Source organism: Panthera uncia (assembly GCF_023721935.1).
Source record: "Panthera uncia isolate 11264 chromosome E2 unlocalized genomic scaffold, Puncia_PCG_1.0 HiC_scaffold_19, whole genome shotgun sequence".
In the NCBI taxonomy this organism is placed as follows: domain Eukaryota; kingdom Metazoa; phylum Chordata; class Mammalia; order Carnivora; family Felidae; genus Panthera; species Panthera uncia.
In genome coordinates this window covers 540,496-554,635 of record NW_026057588.1, presented here as the reverse complement: position 1 = coordinate 554,635, position 14,140 = coordinate 540,496, and the positions used below count along the sequence as shown (strand labels likewise).

General features: G+C 41.5%; 1 pseudogene; it reads right to left on the bottom strand.

Moving 5' to 3' along the window:
* The window catches only part of LOC125916064 (zinc finger protein 565-like), a 32,066-nt pseudogene extending 18,295 nt beyond the window's left edge, over positions 1-13,771 (bottom strand).
* Between the last annotated feature and the right edge of the window lie 369 nt (positions 13,772-14,140).

Below are 14,140 nucleotides of genomic sequence, written 5' to 3'. Positions count from 1 at the left end.
CAGTAAACTCACAACAGTGGAAAGTAAGTGGTAAACTCTTGCCTGGGAACTCAGCAGCAGTTGTTTGTGTTGAGTCAGATGGTGGCTGTGGGGGGCTCAGGTGTGCTGTGCCTGCATTCTCTAGTGTAGTGCCACTAAACATGGGTCTTGGGGAGTAACATCAGCGCTAACAAGGAATTGGTGAAAGATGCCAGTTCACAGACCCCATTCCAAGCCTGAAGAATCACCATTTCTTCTATGGGACTTAAAACACCACATGATTCATATTCACATTAAAACTTGAAGCACAAAATTGTTTATCAGCCTGGGTTTACAATAAAAATCCCATGGTGAATTTTAAGAACCAGCATCATCTGTGTCCTCTGCCAGAGTCTATTGGTTAAGGTGAGAGCATCGGTGCTGCTTTAACTATGAGCCCCAGGTGATTCTCGGGTGAGGCCAGGGTGAAGCATGAGGATTTGCAGGCATATTTGGGAGGGCTGCATCTGCCTTTCAGTAGAAGAGACAATGACAGTCTGTTTAGTGTGGATTTGGAAGGGGCAGGACAGTGCAGTCCATATTCCTGGAGCTGTGGTAGGATGTGTGACTATCTGTGGGAGAGCAGGACATCTGAAATTGGGAAGGAGAAACTCACAGGTAAGTGTCCACGCAAGAGCTCCATTTTTCTGAATCTTTCCTGTGACAAAGTCAAAGAGGGGGCAGCCCTTTCTGCACTTTGAGATGATGAGTGCAGGTGAAGAGGCTGTGTTGAGGCCTTTAAAGGTCTACAGGTGTGATTTCTCCACATGCCATCACCCCAGAAAGCACTCAAGAGCAGGCAGGGAGGAAGAAATGACTGCTTCTCAGGTAAATTTGGTCTTGACTTAGCTCAGGGACTGTGTCCTCATTTCTTACTGAAATGCTATGCATTTAGAAATTGCAAACATTTACCTCTCTATCTCTGATGGCCCTGCCTAACAAATTTGTTTTGGACCAGTATTTATTCCTTTCATGATAGTCAAATTCAGCTCTTTAGGACATTCCTAAATTATGTTCCCAGGCCTTCTCTCTATTCTCTACAACCAGGCTTTCTATACAGCATGAAAAATTCCTGCCATGAATTCATGACTTGGAACTTTGAAATAATTCCCTCTGCGACAGATCAATATGGAGATGTGTTGATACCCAAGATTCTCTTGGGAGATGGGTCATGTTTTGGGACCTCAGTGAAGGATGATATTATACAATATTTAGGTTGTGTCTGGGTATGGCATGAGTCTATGTAAACTAGATTAAAAACATGAACAAACAAGGGCTCATGGGTGGCTCAGTCATTTAGGCATTAGACTCTGTTTCAGCTCAGGTCATGATGTCACAGGTTGGAGTTCAAGCCCTGTGACAAGTTGTTGTCAGCACAGCTTCTCTCTTCTTCCCTTTCCCCCTACGCTGTTCACTCTGTCACATTCAAAATAAATATAAAACCAAAAGAACATGAACAAACAGATCAGATGGCTATTTGGCCCAGAATAAGTCAACGTTCTAGAAAAAAAAAAAAAAAAAAAAAAGCCTTCTTGTCTAGATTGTTTCAAAGGCTTACTATTTAAAATGGATTGAATACTATAGGACATGGGAGGAATCTGTGGCTTGAAATTTGCAAAAACCTTCTATATTTTCATGATTGGTATCCTATTATGATTTGTGGTGTTTTTGTTTGTTTGTTTTGTCCTTCGGAAACTCTATCACAACAATGGTGAGTCCTTCTACATGCATGAGGCCACTGATAACAATTTGTCTCATTACAGCTGATGTTAATATTGTTCACATGGATTAGGGTCTCTCTGATGGATACCCCTGAAAATGAAGTTTCTCACCTTTGCTTACAGGAGATCCTGGCCCTTGCAGATAAAGGTTTCATTGATAGGAAACCTTGATCTCTTGAGATGCAATTTTATTTTGCACAGTATAACAGATGTATTCTCCATCATTACTTCTTTTTATTTTCAGCAAAAGGAAACAAGCATCATATACTTACTATTTGTGAATAGGTTTTAAAATTCTTGGCACAAATGTAACTTGGCACAAATGACATAATTTCAATGAAATAATCAGGTATTTGTTGGTGTAAGGAAGGATTAATGATGTTTTATCTTGACTTAACCTTCTTCTTCCCTGAGGTTCTCTGTAAGCATCACTGTAGATTGATGATAATTGTAGAAACTAAATGGCATAGGATTCTGTTGCCCACATTTTAAAATCTGATATCTAGTCCTTATTTTTTATTCAATAGTACTTTGAGATGGAGTTAAGTGGCTGAACTTTGAAAAGGCTTCCTAAGTGTTCTAAAGAGGCCATCAGGAAACAACATTTGGAGAAATAAGTTCTATATTGTTCTATAATGTAACATCTTACTGAGGATAGTGCTGGATTTGAAATTGTAGATTTTCCAGCCAGGATCATGTATCTTTTTGCACATCTTGCTATCTCCAGAGTGGATCTGATCAAGTTCCTGGAAAAAGGAAAGAGCCCTGGCATATGAAGAGAAGGGAGACAGTAACCATACACCCAAGGTAAGTGGGAATGAATGAAGCAGATGACACAGGTGAGGGACCAAAGTCAAAGGAGATAACTCAACCTTAAAATGTGGTTTGGGAAACTCAGATTGAATGGAATGATTCTGGAAACCTAGGTTTATTTTGCTGGTGGTCACAGAGGGATCTCTCCTGTCTCCCTCTTGCCATGCTCCTACATCTTCTTAGGCTTACCCTCTGTTACATTGGAACATTGTTCCATTGTCATCTTCTATGACATTCACAGTGAAATCCAAAAGCCACCAATGGCCACTGAGGGTCTATGTGATGTCTGCTTTTCCATTGGTTTTGGGAGCACATGAAAATCTGTACACATAGAGAGATTCTAAGTGAAGGCCTCAATGTAATTTACTCCTGTCCAAGTTATGGGTGCACTTGTCTCCTGGAGACAGACACAAAGGCTGGTACAACATCAGGAATGTGAGGTGGATTGATGCTCCCCTATGAAATCTTATACAGTGCAACCCTATCCATATAGGCTTCCCCATTGACCAAACCCAGTACTCTGTGCTCTTAAATGTACTGGGAGCCTCATCATTTATATTGGCTGCACAGTGGAATAATGGGGCCACTTCATTAACACCTAATTAATACTAGGCTCCATTAAGGACTAAGTGCCAGAATCTTTGGGGTTGGGACACTAGAGATGGGAGTTGAAAAAAAACTACTCAGGGGATCCCACTATGAAGCCAAAGCTGAGAATGACATTTTAAACATTGCTTGTCAAAATTCCATGTATACACAAATCACTTGAGGTTCCCATTAAAAACAGACTCTGGAGCCCCACATTCAGGTATCCTGACTCCTTAGGTCTAGACGAGGTCATTAATTTGTTCTTTATTTTTTTAATGTTTATTTTTGAAAGTGAGAGTGTGAGTGGAGGAGGGGCAGAGAGAGGGAGACACTGAATCTGAAGCAGGCTCTAGACTCAGCTGTCAGCAAAGAGCCTGATGCAGGGCTAAAATTCAGGAACCAGTGAGATTGTGACCTGAGCCAAAGTCAGCCACTTAACTGACTGAGCCACCCAGGTGCCCCCATTAATTTTTACTTTTCACAAGCATTGAGGTTGCTGTCCCCAGACTTTATTTCCAGTAGCACTAGAGAGAGCAGAAGAGCACACCTGAATCCGTTATACCCAACCATCCTATCTGAACACAAATACTGCCATTTTCAGTGAAGACTACTAACTGCTTTAAAAAAGATGGCATTCTCTGCTCATACCCTGCAAATTGGGAAAGGAAAGGATAAGGCAGTGGGGTCTGAACATGGCTCTTTGGGGTATACATGTGTACTCATCCACAAAGGGGATGTTTATTGAGTATCTTCTACATGCTCCAAGTGTATGAGGATGCACTGTGTTCAAGAAGTTGGCTTGGGAATCTTACGTATATTGTGTGAGTTAATCTTCCTAAAACCCTGGGAATTGTGTACACTATGTCCATTTTTCCAGGAGGGTTGGATCCTGGGTGAGCCTTCTTGGGAGTAGAGATTGTTTCTCTTCTCTTGTAATAGCAGTGCTCTTGAAGACCATGTCGGATGTGGAGGCACAAATATAGAGAGCAGATGGGAGACACAAAGGGTAGGGTAGAACCTCTGAGGGAAATTTGATGCGTCAATAATTTGCATTTATGTATTTGGTCAATTTTAATGTGTTGAAAATCAGTGGACATTCCAGGGGTGGAAGGTGGGATGCTATGTGTTACGTTGCAAGTACTGTTTGAACCAGAAAGATGAAATGTACTCACCAAATTGTAAGTCCTTTACAATCCTTTATCTGAGTCTGAGCCTTAGGAAAGTGTGGATATCAATGGGCTATCCAGGAGATGGAGCTGCTAGGAACTCTGTTCTCTGAGCTGTTCTGAGAAGGGAGGATCAGGGACTGGCACCGGGGCCATAGAGGTCAATTTCGTGGTGGAACAGGTCAATTAAAACAATTTTTTTTAACATTTATTCATTTTTGAGAGACAGAGAGAGCCCCAAAATGAGCAGGAGAGGGGCAGAGAGGGAGACACAGGATCAGAAGCAGGCTTCAGGCTCTGAGCTGTTAGCACAGAGCCCAATGTGGGGCTTGAACTCACAGACCTCAAGATCATGATCTGAGGTGAAGTTGGACGCTTAACGGAATGAGCCACCCAGGCACCCCTCAAACAGGTCATTTTTTGACAGAATCTGAAGGGATAATTCTGTCAGGCTCCACACACACCTGTAGACAGAAGGACTGTTCCAGATGCAAATTCCAGGACACCTGAGCTCCATGCCCAGAATGTTAGCCCTGAAGTATGAAACAGTAATCCGGGAACATCAGAAGATTCACTCCAGTGATGGGACTGACGGATGCCTAAGCGTTTATATCATGCACGGTGATCCTGAATGGCTGGTCCCTGCTCCCTATCTTCTCAGGTTCCCCTTCATTGTGTGAGGTGCCAAACTTGATGGGTTCACCAGCATTCTCTTAGTGCACATGTGTGAAGTTTGATAATACCAAAGGCAGAAACGAGAGAAAGTATCAAAAATTTTGGGTGTGATAACACTGGTATGAGGGAGGACTGGTCTGGCCAGAGACTGTGACCCCTTCACGTTTGAAACGTAAACTCAGGTGTGTGGGCTTGGTTGAGAAGAGATTAAAGGCTGGTGCTCTGGAGGCCTGGGCCAGTAAAAGGAGGAGCACAGGATTACAGGTTTTGGCCCTGAGAGGGGCAATGCATGCACAGAAATCCCCTGTGCACATGTGCAGCATTTGGCCAAAAACTCTATCTGTGCAGGTGCTGTGGGGAGCCATTACCACAAGTGAAGTCTGGGGAAATGAGGGCTGAATCACATGAGTGTCTTATGCACATGTGCAAAAGTGGGCTGAGAGAGGCACGGAAAGGTGTCATACTGAGTCTTATGCCCACGTTGTGAGTGGGCAAGGTGTTCAGACCATGTGGGAAAGGTGCTCAAAATGAGAGGTGGTACTGTGTGGTGTTAAAAGATGAACTGGTACGTGTTCATATTTTCAAGAGTTAGCTGACTACTTTTTTGTCTGTACAAATGGTTAGACATCTTCCTTCTGTAGATGATAGTGGTAAAGTTTTTATAGAGATGTGGAAACAAAGGAAAGACAGTGATTTATTGGATTCAGTATTTGCCCTCATTTTTGAATGCAATTTTATACAAACAAAAACTGCCCAAAAATTAATATCAGAAACCTTACAGATGGGTATTACGGTAACCTGCCTGAAAGGACAACTTACTTGGAGATTAAAATACCAGATAATAAGGTAAATTAAATAACATATGAATGAAAAAAAATGCAGTGTATAATAGCAAGAGGTTTACTATAGAAAGCATTTACTATAGAAAAGATTTATTACTATAGAAAAGATTTATTAGCCTGTACAAGTTGGTTTTGATAAACTACTGTCTACAGGTTACAGTAAAGGACCATGACTTTCATTGCAACAGTATTTCCCACACACATAAAAATCTGGAAATAAGTCCTTCTCATATTGTCATTTAGTGTTATTTTTTTCCCCAACCCTCAAGTCACAGAAATAGATTTTTGAATATCAACTAGCTAAAAACCCTGCACAAAGTGACCATTAGTCACTTTAGTCTCACACTGGTGTGACTGAGTGTTTTTAGATTGGTGGTGTTTGGAAGAATGACAATAAGGTTTTCCCTCAGTTTGGTTTTGGAAGGATATGAATAGGGTGTTTCTTTAACTCAGGTAATGCTTACCACTTTTCAAACCTACACTTTTTTTCTTCCCACAAGTGTTGGTGGTGTTTCCCCAGGTACCTCAATTAGAGCTTGTGTAAGGATTACAAACATCTGTATCTTAAGGGGTTTCTCTCCAGTATGGATTTGCCTATGTCCATATAGTGGTGAGCCATAAAGGTTCAACCACATATTTCACATTTGTAAGGTTTCTCAACAGTATGTATTCACTGATGATGAGACAGTTGAGTGTCAGTCAAAGGTTTGTCCACATTCCTTACAAATGTACCTTTTCTTACCAGTACCATTTGTCTTCTGTATATTTAGTCTTGAGGACTGACTAAACACGTTCCCAGGTTTATGACATCTGGATGAGGTTTTTTCCCCCACATGAGTCCTCTGATGATCATCATCATTGGAGGACTGGTTAAGAGCTTTCCTACATTCATTATATTCATAAGGATTCTCTCCTATATGCATACTCTTATATATAGTAAGATTGGAGCTTTGATAAATATCATCCCCTTAATTATTCATAATGATTGTCTGGAAAATGAGTCCTTAGACATTGTTAACAGCTGACCCTGGTTAAACTGTTTTCTCAGATTCACTGCGTTGTACAGTTCTGTCTCCATTAACAATGCTCTGGTAGGATTGTGGGTTTGACTCCTTGGTGAAGGACCTCTCAAACTGAAACCACTTAGCACTTTTTTTCTTCATTTTAAATCTATGATTTTCACAAGTATTTGACGGAAAGGTCAATGCAATCCTATTTTTGAAATGGTTCAAATAATTATTTTTAGCGTGGACTAGGTAACTGTAGAGAGACAGGTCCTAAAGGTGTGGTGATGAGAGAATTGGAAAGCAGAGGGCTGAGACTTTCCAGGAGCTGAAGCATTGGTCCCCTAGCTCAAGCCTCTTTTATTTTTGCAAATTGACTGATAACAGCAAGCACATACAACACTGTGTTGGACATCTTGACAGGTCCTGCACCTGTAGTGTATTCCATACTGGGTCATGAGTACGTCTGGTGCCAGACAACACATTCTCATCCCCAGGCCTGGTGCCCATATGATGTTCTTCTGGAGAGAACGAACAGTCCTGGCAGCCTTCTGTCCTGGGAATGAAACTGCTTTCAGTTTCTAGCTGCTCTGTCCCTTTCCTTCAGGACATTCTTATGGTGCCTCCAGTTTCTTGTCCTCCAACATCTCCCCCTTTTTGTTTGTATACAATGGACTGGAGAAGGACATTGCATAACCCAAACTGTCGGTTGGTACATTGACAGGCTCATTTTCCTCAGCACCAGACTGTACGTGCAAATATAAATACACTGCATATTAATACAAACAGAATAGCGGTAGGGAAACTGAAAATCTTAATATGCTCTGTACGGTTTAATTTTCCTAATCCCTCTGATCTACTTTCTAAGATCTTAGAACCAGATAACATGTCCAGACTTGTTTTGAAAGTCTCCTATATCTCTGCTTGCAGATGTTAAATGTCCATGGGCACATTAGATTGCCCAAGCAAGGGGCACCTGGGTGGCTCAGTCGGTTAAGCGGCTGACTTCAGCTCAGGTCATGATCTCACGGTTTGTGAGGGCTGTGAGTTCAAGCCCCGCATCGGGCTCTGTGCTGACAGCTCAGAGCCTGGGGCCTGTTTCAGATTCTGTGTCTCCCTCTCTCTGACCCTCCCCTGTTCATGCTCTGTCTCTCTGTGTCTCAAAAATAAATAAATGTTAAAAAAAAAAAATTTAGATTGCCCAAGCAAATGTCTCTTAACATGATTCCATGGAAATTTGGTGTTATTAAACGGTAATGGGGTTACACATACTGATGTAGCATACCAAACACATTTTAATGATATTCGCCTTTGTAGGCTCACTAATTGATCTCCCAGAAATATCACAGCCTGTTGTAGGTCTGCAATTTCTCTGGACATTCTACTCTCAATATCCCTCTCTGTCTTCCAAAGTTGGTGTGATTTCTCATGCCATTGTTGCACAAGTTGTGCTGTATACACAGATTGGTGCAATGAGACAACAGCAGTAGCTGTGGTGGCAGTGACAGCAATAATGTTTATAATAGCTGCAACAAGCATTCCAACAAATTGTAGGGATTGATAAAGAATTTGCTGTAGAGCCTGGTCCATCAGATACATTTCTGGAGAATGTTGCCATGGTGGAGACCTGTAAACCAGCACCCACAGGCCAGTGTGTGCTCCAAGTAAATACAAGCTTTCTGATGACCGATTAAAGGGTATGGAATTGTTAAGACAAGTGTATAATGAGCAGTTAACACAGGTTATAAGGGCCTCAGAATCATTCCAAACTATGTCATTTTAATAGTACATATGGCAAACATACGGACACAAGCCCATATGTACCTGGTACTATTGCCCGTGAAGGACAAAGTAGTATATTGTTGGAGCTGTCTTTGTAATACGTGCCCTTCCAGGTATGTAAAGGGTGAAGGGCAGCAGTTAATTTCCATATATGCTTTTGTAATGGTCCTTGTTGTAAATGAGGACTGGGCACAGAAAATCCCCCACCATGCCGAACAACTGAGACATTAGGAGTGGCGCTGATAGTATGATTATGAACATACCATCGTAGATTTCGTAACATATTTTTAAGGCAAGCTGAGCCCAAAGGGCTCCAATCAATGATGCTTCCATAGGAAGTATTTAAAAGAACTCGACCTATCTCCCCTCTACATGCTTCCCAAGTCACCCGTCCATTCCATTCTGACAATGTATGAGTAGCACAAGACGGAAGTATTGGAAGAGTGTCATTAAGATTGGAGCCAATCAGAGAATGGGCTGATAGTAAGAAAATAGATTTGTGCTGGGTTCCATTTTTAATAATAGATAGTAATGCTTGAGGCTTACTTTTGAGGCCATTTCCCATAACCACAACATATAGGAGGACCTTCAATCCCTACAGTATAATAATCCATAACAGTACCTTCTTCATCTGGCCTAAGGGGTCCTCTGCTGTCAAATGGTCCAGGTGTCCATTCAGTGTCATTTGTATATACTGGCACGGGGGAGTCATACCAATTTACGTCCTGATTGAGAGGCGGATGAGGGATGTAAGCCCAGTAAGTACAGTGATCAGCGTTTACCATAGTAATGGTAGCTGAGAGCATCATATGGAAAAGGCGAGCAGGAGTTTGTGGGCTGCGAGTCTGCATCAATATTTTTTCAACGTCATGCGTCAACCTCTTAACTTGTCCCCAAGTAGGAGGTTGAGCGGTCCTAGTGCACCTCAGAAGAGGGTGTGGTGCATTGGGCACAATTATTGGTTTCTGGGTGGACATTCTGCAAAACTCTTAAACTAGTGGGGTCATGTCGAACCGAAATTGCTTGGATCGTCTCATTCCTGGGTTTCAACCGGCAACTGTGTAACTACTGGTAGCCTTGATCTGTAGAGACATAAGCATACCCTTTGCCTCACACAACAACCTCTCCCTATTCCCAGTGTCCCTTCTCATCTTTCCAATATACTGGCTGGTGAACAGGGTTGACCTTTTGCTTGTGCCAGTGTACCTCAGCAGCAGGACATGTATGGGGTCCTTGTATGTCCAAGAAATTTAAAGTATATAAGGCAAGATGTAATTGTTTCCGTGGTGTAGGTCTAAGTCCTTCTGCTCCTACCCCTTTTTGTTTAATTAACATGTTTTCAAGTACCTGATGAGTATGTTCTATGATCCCTTGACCTTGAGGGTTATAGGGAATGCCAGTAAGATGAGTAATTTGTTGGGCTGCAAAGAAGTGGGCCACCTTATGAGATATATATGCGGGGCCATTATCAATTTTAATGCATTGTGGGATACCTAGAATTGCAGAGGTTTTAAGGAAATGAGCAATAATGTGCAAAGCCTTTTCTCTGGTATGTGCCATGGCTCAGATATATCTGGAGAAGATATCCATAGTAAAATGCACATAAGAGAGCTTACCAAAAGCAGAAATATGGGTAACATCAGATTGCCAAAGTTCATTTGCCTGTAGTCCACGAGGATTCACTCCAGAGTTGTATGGAGCCACAGTGAAGGGCTCGCAAGAAGGACAGGCACTAACAATGTCTTTTGACTGAGCATGTGTTATAGCATGTCTATGGGCAAGTCCTCAAGCACTAGTAGGGTGAAGCATATGCTTCTGTTGTGCCATTTGTAAGGTGCCTTGTAATAAGTCATCAGCGATGGAATTTCATAAGGCTAATGGGTCAGGAAGGTTAGAATGACTGCAAATACGAATGATATATAAAGGGTGTTGCCTATACTGTATTCTTGTAAATGCAAAAACAGAAGATGTAATTCATTTTGTGGAACAATATGTGCAGTTTCAATATTTAGGACTGTGAACCACACATATTGTGAATCTGTCACAATATTGAGGGAGGCAGATACAAGATGCAACAATTCTATAATAGCTGCTAATTCAGCCTTTTGGGTAGATGTATAGGGTGTCTTAGAAATAGGGCCATGTATAGAAGCTTTACCATGACCAATTCCATCTGTATAATATGTGTCAGTATCTGTCAAAGGCCAGTCTCAAACTAGCTTTGGCCAAATCCATGATGTAGCCTTGAGAAATGGCAAAATTTTGTCTCTTGGATAGTGGTTGTATAATTTCCCTACATAATCAGACAAAGTTATTTGCCCTTGTATATTAGTTTGGTAAGCCATATTAATTTGTTGATAAGGGAATAATTATAGAGGAGGGATCGTCACCATTAAGCACACGTAATCAGGATCGGCCTCTCCAAATTACATTCCCAATTTTATCCAGATGTATGGTAAGAGTTTTAGTGTCCTTATTTGGTAAAAAACAGCCACTCAATGATTCCCCTGTCCTACCATAAGACCACAGTTGGAGAATGTGGAGTAGAAAAAATCAATAATTGAATAGGAATATTAAGTCAAATATGAATGAGCTGACAATTTTGAATATGATTTTCAATCCATTGTAATTCAGCCTCTGCCTCTTTTGTGAGAACCCTAGGGCTGTTAAGGTTGGGATCACCAGCTAATGTTTAGAAAAGATGAGATAAGGTATAAGTTGGGATACCCAAAGCAGGTTGCAACCAATTTATATCTCCTAATAACTTCTGGAAATCAATTAAAGTTTTTAAATTATCTTGGCGAATCTGTACTTTTTGGGGAATGATGGTTGCCTTGTGAATTTTTGCACCAAGATAAAGGAAAGGATCTTGGGTTTGCACCTTAACCTGTGCTATTATTAGGTCATATTTGGGTAACAATAATCTAGTGGCCTGATAAAGATCTTCTACCTGTATAGGTGTTTCTGCAGCACAAAAATATCATCCAAGTAATGGATAATCAACGCCTGTGGAAACTGAATATGTAATTGTGAAAGTGGCCGATTTAACAAAATGCTGACACATAGTAAGGCTATTAAGCATACCTTGTGGAAGAACTTTCCATTGATAGCATTGCACAGGAGCCATATGATTGTATGAAGATACAGAAAAAGCCAATTTTTCTCTATTATCTGGCTGTAGAATTGTGAAAAAACAATCTTTTAAATCTGCTATAATTAATGACCAGTTCTAAGGAATCATAGGAGATGGGAGCCCAGGTTGCAAAGGTCCCATGGGTTGTATCACCTCGTTTACCTTTCTTAAGTCAGTAAACATTCTCCATTTTCCAGATTTTTTCTTTATCACACACACAAGAGAATTCCATGGACTGGTGGACATTTCTATATGACCTGCATCCAATTGTTCTTGAACTAATTGCCTTAAAACCTCTAACTTCTCTTTTGGAAGGGGCAACTGTTCCACCCACACCAGGGCAGTTGTTAACCATTTTAATGGTAAAGTATAACATTGTTCAGGAACAGTTATGTATATATGTATGTTCAAAATTACACTAAACTTGAATTCTGTACAGGATATACGGGATATCGCAGGCCCATATAAGGAGGCTGCATTTCAGCAGTAATTGGCTCCATAGGCCCACTTCCTTGTTGTCCAAGCCCTTTTAATGGATTATAATTCATTTTGGACATAATATTGGTTGCAGCAGGGGAAACATAGGGAATATTAATATATGCTCTCCATTGACTTAATAGGTGTCTTCCCCACAGATTAATAGCTATATCAGTAACATAAGGCTAGAGAATAACAGCCTGGCCTTCAGGCTCTTTACATAGAAAAATTTCAGCACTCTGTTGGATATCGACAGCTTTTCCTACACCCAGAAAGACTGCGGATAGAGGTCGAAGTTGCCAATTCTTAGACCAAAACTTAGAAGCAAGGATGGTGATGCTGTCAGCTCCTGAGTCTACCAGGCCAGTAAACAATTTTCCATTAATTTGTAAGGTCATCTCAGGCCTTCTGTCTTTTAGAAATGTTTGCCAAAATACCTGTTTTCTGGTAGATCCAAACCCTCCCTGCCATTAGATCAGTGTGGAATTTAAAACAATGTAAGGCAACAACAATAGTTGAACAATGCAATCTCCTGCCATGACACGATAAGGAACAGAATTACTCTCCATTACTAAAATCTCAACCTTAAAGTCAGCATCTATGACTCTTAAGTGGACACAGTTCCCTGAGTAGGAATTGAACCCTGGTCACAGCAGTAAGAGCACATAATCCTAACCACTACACCACCAGGGAAATTGAACTACAATTGTCTCTGGGCCATTGATCTGGGACCTGGTAGGTTTCCATTCCTCCAGTAGTGGGGGTAGGGGCTCAGATTCTGAGTCCTCATTATCTACAAGCTCATGATTACTTTCAGCCAGTGAAGGGTTGCAAGGGCCAATACCCCTGTCTTTCCCCAATTCTGACTGCAAGGGCTGCCACGCCAGGGAACTTAAATTACATAAAGACCATAGGGAGAGAAGGATGGCTTCTCCTCTCTGATGAGCAAGGTGCAAAGCACGTAAAACCAAATTCCATTGTTTCTGATTCAAAGCATTTTTGCTAGAGGGCGTAAACCAGTAACAATGTTTCTTTACTAAATAAAACAAATCCTCAAAACGGGAACATTTCACTTTTATCCATGAGCTCTTTAATAAAGTCTGCAAGAGCTGAATATGTGAGTTATAAGTAGATGGGGTGGAATCCCCAGTACTTACTCTGCAGAAACCCCGAAGGAGGAGCTTCCCTGGCTCTAAAGTTCCCTTCAGTTCCCTGGGCATTTCTTCAGTGGTGCTGCACATGTCCACCTTCAGGTCCCTGTTGGGGCACCAGCGAGACAGGTCCTAAAGGTACGGTGATGAGAAAATTAGAAAGCAGGGGCTAAGACTCTCCAGGAGCTGAAGCATTGGTCCCCTGGCTCAAGCCTCTTTTATTTTTACAAATTGTCTGATAACAGCAAGCACATACAACATAGTAATTGGCGTCTTGATGGGTCACGTACCTGCAGTGTATTCCATACTGGGTCATTAGTACATCTGGCGTCAGACAACACATTCTCATCCCCAGGCCTGGTGCCTTCTGGAGAGAACGAGCGGTCCCAGTGGCTTTCCATCCTGGGAATAAAACTGCTTTCAGTTTCTAGCTGCTCTGTCCCTTTCCTTCAGGACATTCTTACGGTGTCTCTGGCTTCTTGTTCTCCAACATCCAACCATGTTTATCAAAATTAAGGGACTTTGGAACGAAAAGGGATTGTGTGTTGGTTGAAGAATCAAGAACCCTCCAAAAAGAACTTGTCAAATCAATCACATTTAGAATTAAAAAAAAATAATAATGTTTATTTTTGAGACAAAGACAGAGCATGAGAGAGGGAGGGGCAGAGAGAGGGAGACACAGAATCTGAAGCAGGCTCTGAGATGTCAGCACAGAGCCCAACGTGGGGCTCAAACTCATGGACCACGAGATCATGACCTGAGCTTAAGTC